The sequence below is a fragment of the Hypomesus nipponensis genome, chromosome 3 (assembly GCF_054491055.1).
Source record: "Hypomesus nipponensis isolate SF chromosome 3, ASM5449105v1, whole genome shotgun sequence".
Lineage (NCBI taxonomy): Eukaryota > Metazoa > Chordata > Actinopteri > Osmeriformes > Osmeridae > Hypomesus > Hypomesus nipponensis.
Window position 1 is genome coordinate 4,023,808 of NC_140363.1, and position 8,072 is coordinate 4,031,879.

The window sequence follows — 8,072 nt, forward strand, 5'->3', positions numbered from 1 at the left end:
CATCGCATTCTGAGGAAATATAACCCAGTATGATCATGATTATTGCTACACAAAATGTATTTTGTGTTGCAGGTTCAAAGTATTTCACTTATATAGCTCTTCATACTAATGTATAGGTTCAAAGGCATGCGATTTTAATGCAGTTAGCCTGTGCGTAGGCTGGGTTACTCAGACAGGTCGAAAACAACAGCCTTCTGATGCAGAATCAGCTGTCCTGAAAAGGGACCAAAGGTTCACATGCCTAGCCTACAAAAGACAAGTACTAAAAACAATGTATCAACCATGTATCAACATCAAAAGAACCATCGAAATCCTTTTTTAAGATAGGAAATATTATTCTTATTGTTTAAATAAATGAAATAAATGAAAAAATAAAACATAATAATCCCTCACCTACCATGGACTATTCTGTTTTCAGACCTGTCCACCCTATACATACACATGTATTGGTATTCAATTTATGCTATTAAATGTACATAATGCTGGCGTAGAAGGATAGAAACGTATGCAAGGGGAGAGCATTTCATGGCAGGTTTCCCATTAGATGTAAGTGCAATGAACCCCCTGTTAACCCTGACCAGGACAGTGTGACATGCCTGAAACTTACTGAGGTTACTCATACTAGTGCCCTTAGTGTACAGTAAGAATCATTTGATGCTGGGATATACAGAACAGACAATAGAGGGGGGGTGCATCTCACGACAGGCTTGTTGTATTCCTTCTTGTCACAAAATGCACCCCCCGCTAACCCTGACTAGCGAAGTGTCACATGCCTGAAACTTACTGTGCTTACTCATACTAGTGCCCTCAGTGTACAGTAAGAATCATTTGATGCTGGGATATACAGAACAGACAATAGAGGGGGGGGTGCATCTCACGACAGGCTTGTTTCATTCCTTCTTGTCACGAAATGCACCCCCCGCTAACCCTGACTAGGAAAGTGTCACATGCCTGAAACTTACTGTGCTTACTCATACTAGTGCCCTCAGTGTACAGTAAGAATCAATTGATGCTAGGATATACAGAACAGACAATAGAGGGGGGGTGCATCTCACGACAGGCTTAATGCACCCCCTGCTAACCCTGACTAGGAAAGTGTTACATGCCTGAAACTTGCTGTGGTTACTCATACTAGCCCCATATTGTGCACTGCACACACTCTGTGAATAACAGACACTATAAAATTAAAGATTTTGAATAAAATTTAATAATATAAACCTTTTATTATTTTCAATGCAGTTGCAGTCCCATATTACTTGCTGGTAGGTATTTTGATTTGGGGAAACAGTGCAAATGAGGTGACAGGACAACCACTGTCCTGTTGTGTTGTAGTATATGCATAACCAATACAATCTAGTGTATGATAAATATGTGACTCCTTTTTTGTGTTATTTTCTTTGTTACTAATGTTTATTGAGGTACATCTTCACAAAGTACTTCTTTATGTCAAGGCAGTTCTGTATATCCCAGCATCAAATGATTCTTACTGGACACTGAGGGCACTAGCATGAATAAGCACAGTAAGTTTCAGGCCTGTAACACTTTCCTAGTCAGGGTTAGCAGGGGGTGCATTAAGCCTGACATGAAATGCACCCCCCCTCTATTGTCTGTTCTGTATATCCCAGCATCAAATGATTCTTACTGTACACTGAGGGCACTAGTATGAGTAACCACAGTAAGTTTCAGGCATGTAACACTTTCCTAGTCAGGGTTAGCAGGGGGTGCATTAAGCCTGTCGTTAGATGCACCCCCTCTCTAGTGTCTGTTCTGTATATCCCTGCATCAAATGATTGTTACTGTACACTGAGGGCACTAGTATGAGTAAGCACAGTAAGTTTCAGGCATGTGACACTTTCCTAGTCAGTGTTAGCAGGGGGTGCATTGCACTTACATCTAATTGAAAACCTGCCATGAAATGCTCTCCCCCCGCATACTTTCTATCCTTCTACGCCAGCATTATGTACATTTAATAGCATAAATTGAATACCAATACATGTGTATGTTTAGGGTGGACAGGTCTGCAAACAGAATAATCCATGCTCGGTGAGGGATTTTTATGTTTTATTTTATTTCATTGACTTAAACAATAAGAATTAATATTTCCTATCTTAAAAAAGGATTTGATGGTTCTTTTGATGTTGATACATGGTAAATACATTGTTTTTAGTACTTGTCTTTTGTAGGCTAGGCATGTGAACCTTTGGTCCCTTTTCAGGACAGCTGATATCCTATTCTGGATCAGAAGGCTGCTGTTTTCGACCTGTCTGAGTAACCCACCCTATACGCACACGCTAACTGCATTAAAATCGCATGCCTTTGAACCTATGCATTAGTATGAAGAGCCATGCCATGTGAAGTACTTTGAACCTGCTAACAAAATACATTTTGTGTAGCAATAATCATGATCATACTGGGGTATATTTCCTCAGAATGCGATGTCGTGGAGCAAGAATGTTGGTTCGCGTTCGTTACTATACCGTTTGAATGTCGAATTTTAAGGATTTTGTGTTGAAAATATCATCTGATATTTACACAGATAACAGACATCCTTCTCTTGAATTCAACAACAAAGACGGTATAATGTGAGACTTCTGTCTCCCTTTCTTTTGGATGCGATATCAAGACGAAATTCTTCACTCCTTGAATCGCTAGCGCTCCCGCGAAGGGGTGCCAATCCAGAGAGTCATGCATCGGGTAATACAACACCGGACAGGCAGCTATGACGGTAGTAGTAGCACTGTTAAGCCTCAATTTGAGCAGATTTCTAGAAAACTTGGAAAAACAACATTATCTAGCTAGATTATGTACACTGTAATGTAAATGTACATGCCTTGTTTGGCCAATTTGGTTGATTGTGGAAGAAACTCAAACGGTTTTTAGTTATCGAGAGAAGTATCCAGCCATAGCACTATCTACTTTTGGGGGATGAGAATTCCGGTTACCCCCATGTTTCCACGAGTCACTAGAATGGTCATAACTTTTAATCAAAATATAACATTTCTAATCTGTCTTCTGTTCTACATTTCCCACAGATTTGTGGATATTCCAACTACTCAAAGTATTTCTCCATCTTGTAAATAAAGTGGTTAAAAATGTATTAAATTGTCTGATGAGGTATGGTGGATGGAGACGTGTATGTAAAAAATGGCTGCCTGAAATCACTTTGATAAACATTATTTTCCTTAAGTGATCGTATTTTTATTAATATCATAAAAATCCCTTAATTCTCCTCTTCAATATGGTGTAAACAGTTCTGCAGATGCACTGTTCTGTCGTGTTTAAGTTCTTGTTATAAATAAACTAGGCATCTTGTAATTTTTCCTTTGATATAATTGTTTCTTCTCTGATTATTTTCCTTTCAGTTTGTACAATTGTGGGAACATGCAATACACAGGTTTTAAAATATTAAAAAAAATTAATAGGGGGTCGCCAGACGTCACCACAGAAATTTGGGGGGTCGCCAGGGGAAAAAACTTGAGAACCGCTGCTTTACAGTACAGTAAAACAAAAATGATAGGCAGAAAATCAAAGAAAAAAGCTATTTTATTTGTCAAAAAAAAGTACGCACATTTGTCTATACCTGACCAAAAATAAAACAAATACAATCATCACACTGGCATCGTTTCTTTTTTGTACAGTTACAGTAACAATTTACAGAAGAACAGAACATACTGCCAACTGTTAAAAACACTTCATCACCCCCTAAGCTTGTTCATGAACTTGAAGCTTGTTACAAGCATTTAGTATTTTACAGTAAAGGACACGCTTCAAAGTTGTCACTTTCAAAACGGTGGCATTTTGACCCTGTCAGGCCAAGAGGTCTAATTTGGTACGCATGCCTTATTGCTCATGGGGCAAAAAGTCTTAAGAACCCATAATGTCGGCAGCATTGATTTCTCTCTACAGTGATAATTTGTGAAGAATTTCTAGAAATAACTTAAAATCACCCATTGCTTCATTTGTCTTGAAATGTTATGTATGTTATACATGTCTATCATATCAAAAGTTTGAAATGGTGAAAATGAACCCGCCATTGCTGCCTGCAGCTATATTTGGGGGTCAAGCAGCAAAGCCACCTAAGTGTTTATCTACCTTTTCTTATTATTGATGGCGAAGCAGTGAAGCTGCAAAAACACCTTAAGGGTTTCTACCTTTTCATATTATTAGGTGTGCTTGCCTTTGGCAACATAACCTATTGTAATCTCACTTTTTTTAAATATATAATTTATTATAATTTATTATTTTCCCACCCTTAACGGTGCGTGTCCACTGCAGCGACACAAATCGCTTGCCATCGCTTGCCTTCCCACAGTGCACCACGGTTTAGGCTGGATTTAAGATTTTGTGGTAAAAAGTTAAGCTAATGGTGGCTAACTAGCTAGCCAAAGTCACTAACGTCATTGGCCGGGATTCCCAGATTCGTTAACAAGCTCTTAACGCTAAGAGCTTCTTAGGAACGTTCTAAGAGCGTTCTAGAGCACTGTTAGAACGTTCCTAAGAAGATCTTAGCATTAAGAGCTTCTTAATGAATCTGGGAAACCCGGCCATCATCATCACAAACACATGCGCGACTACCTGTAGTAGCACATTAGTTTAGCAACTTGTTAACTTCTGGTAGATAGCTAGGCTAATTACCTAAAACGTCAAGACAGCTGCAGAAACGCCACAAGCAAAGAGGCCAGGGTGATAACCATTTACTGATTTAACATTGTGATAAAAAAAAAAAAAACATTTTGAAATGTAATGTACAATATGATATGATAGGGATAATGATATGATAGGCACCCCACTGTGCATCGGGGTGTTATTTTTGGATGATGACCGACGGACAATAGTCCGTCGGTCATCATCCAAAAATAACACCCCGATGCACAGTGGGGTGCCAGGACAAATCGCCACTGATGCTAGGCATGATTTGAAATTCCATTACATGACAAGTTATGGCACCCAAAGAAACCTTTTTAAAGCACTACGAGTAAGCTATTCTTTACAGCAGCAACCCAGTCATCCCGTTGTCCCGTTGTTATGTCCCAGATATATAAATAGGACTAAATTGCACCTGTGTGAACTTTAACCAAATCTGACAATGGGTGCCATTGAAGAAATGTCTTATTTTCTTATACAAAAACTGAATGATCTAATGTTTAAATCTGTGAATGGCTTAGTAAGATGAGACACAGTGCTGGTGTGTGAAGGGTGGTGGGTTTGAATCCAGTCAGAGGTATAAACTTTTTTGTCTATTTGTCAATTTTACAACATTTTGCCATTTTCAAGGAGGAATCCGCCATTGCTGCTTGCAGCTATATTTATGCTTTATGAAGGCCTTCCCAAATATATTGTAATACATAAATATATTGGTTCAATCAAACAATATATAACAGTTAATTTGAAAATAACTGCCATTTCTCTTGTCCAAAAGGTGGAATAGAGCCGGTGTTACGAGGTATGTTGGGGACGGCTGCTGTGATAATGACCACAGACAAGCTACTGACAGATGAGGTGACAGAACGACTTGTGGTGCTAAACATACCAGAGAAGTTGGACCTGGCCTCACTCAACCTACAGCGTGGCAGAGATCATGCACTACCAGGTGAGACACAGTGATGAAATATCCATGCCATGATGGCCAATAAGGTAGAAAGCTCTTATTCAATAACATGAGGAATCACAATACATCCCCTGGACAAGACTGGTGAGTACTGTGATGTGGTAGTGGGTGTTTAAAGGAAAACAATGAAAGGAGATGATGGGTGAACAGGAGAACAAAATGGCACTATAAATGAAAGTAATAAAATAATTAATTGTTTAATGATAAATTGGTTAACTAAACCTGATCATTTCTAGTCCCAAATTTCAAATATTTACAATTAAGTATATGTATTATGGCAAAATTGCAACCTTACTAAATTCCTTAGTGTTCTGTCACTCAACGCATTGCGCTCATCCTCTTTTTGTTACATATGGTCTTTGTTGGCAGACATTATTTGCATTAATATGCACATTCCTGAGAACATGTACAATGAAGTAATCGTACTTGATACTTATCCGAAACAATATCATGAATTCAGTTTTTGTTTTCATTCACACCAACAAACACATTTTTTTGAGATAGTCACGTTCTTCATTGTAGGCTGCATTGGAGTACATTTGAGAGGGTGTTGGATGAAAGGTAGTTGTGTAAGTAATCTGATATTTTTTTCTGCATTAAAAAAGGGATAACAAAGATATATTATATTCTCGATAGTACAAAGGAAACTGATGGACAACTACTCCAGAAAATCTTCCATGCACAAATAACTTATGGGTCTTCCCTTTTGGCACTTGTTTAGCTTTTTCACAATGTATGCTTCATGTTTTGGCTGCTTGCAATGTTTGGGACTATCTCGTTGTTATGATCAGTGACCTATGCTCTTTTGTAAAGCTCTCTCTTGGAAGTCGCTTTGGATAAAAGCGTCTGCTAAATGAATAAATGTAAATGTAAAATGTAAACAAGGGGGCAGCTATTACACTACTGTTACCCCAACCCTGATACACAATTAACACTGGTTGTTTATCAATCCATGTTTTTCTCCGTTCTTGCGAACTCATTTTACGTCATATTTCATTGGCAAATACGGTTCCAATCCAAAGAACACAAGTAACCAAGAACGTCAAAAATACCCGGAAGTGTTGGAAAATCGAATGGTGACTTGGCCAGCAGCTTGGACGCATATGATTTCCGAGAAGTCATTGCAAGATGTCAGGAGAGGCGGACAAACTTCATAACTATGTTTTTACTACTTCAGCTAAACAATTAAGGAGGACCAAACCTGCCATATTTACAAATGAATGAATGAATAAATAAATGTCCACATCACTTAACACCCAACTTCACTACGCTGACCGGCCAACCATTTGTTGATTGTCAAACCAACATATTTGTCCTGTGTGTAAGAGCGAGATAGACGATCTGTCATAGTGCCAATCAAGCAGAAGATACATTTATGAAGATTGACGACACAAAGGCTGTGTCTACTACCATGCACTTGTGCACTTCGAGCACTGACTTTCAGTGCTTTGGGCGCTTCACTCACAAAACCAGCAGAATTCAGTGCACTGAAAGTACCCCGATGGCGCACTGCAAACGGTCCAAAAAAACAGTGTACAACGATGGACACTACTCGCCCTAAATGGGCGCCATCTTGGCTACGTAGCGGAAGAGGAGGAGTCCTTTCGGCAGCTTTTTCCACTTGGGGTGGATAAGCGCGTTCATTTTGGCGGGTGTCGCGAGCAGATTTGCGTCTGTCACTTCCGTCAAGTGTTTAACGTAAGTGTTCCATTTCAGACAGCACTTATCAGCGACGAAGTGCACTGAATATGTAAGTGCACTGTTTTGCAGTGCACTGTACTGCCCTACAAAGCCAAAAGACCGTAACTCGCCGAAGTGTAGAACTGAGAAAAACGACTTCAAAGTTTTTGCACTTTCAAAGTAGTTGTCCTGCCAAATGCATTTTAGGTAGGACACTGGAAATCTAGCAGTTTGATGTTTTAGTGATTACACATTATCTAAACTAGACATTTTTGAAATTGTTGATCTTAAACTGCACTTTTGACCCATATTTTGAAGTTACAGTAGTATACCATAGTCTATCGTAAGTGGTCATGCCAAGGCAAAATACAGTAACTTCCGTTTCTTCGCTCACTTAGTTGCTTATCACGATATAAACTCTGTATTTTATAAGCCAATGTAACATCCAGTGGATACCTGTCACAAGACTCACAAGACAAGAGTGTTTTTGATTTAACTGCCAGGGTAAGATACTTACAAACGACTCATGTTTGGGATGTTTGGTGTTGAATGCCAGCGAGTAGGCTAAGCTAATGCTAGATGTGTTTATTGTTGCTAGGTTACGTATTAGTTCAATTGAAACCATAACTCCGTTTGAGTGCCGCAAAACAAAGGCAAAGAACCGTAACTGATGTTACGGCATTCTGCAGTGGATTTCTAAAGCCAAAGCAGGCTTTTGGAAGGTACGGTGAAGACAACAACCTTATTTTCTCTGAAAAACAGACGAGTTCATTTAAGATATTTG

The 8,072-nt window shown here is 39.0% G+C and overlaps 1 long non-coding RNA gene across 1 annotated transcript; it reads left to right on the top strand.

Annotated features, from left to right (window-relative positions):
* The first annotated feature begins 2,175 nt into the window (after nt 1–2,175).
* On the top strand, nt 2,176–3,611 carry LOC146299394 (uncharacterized). Its single transcript, XR_014735176.1, has 2 exons — nt 2,176–2,725; nt 3,033–3,611. It is a non-coding gene; the product is annotated as an uncharacterized LOC146299394 (long non-coding RNA).
* The last annotated feature ends 4,461 nt before the right edge of the window (nt 3,612–8,072 follow it).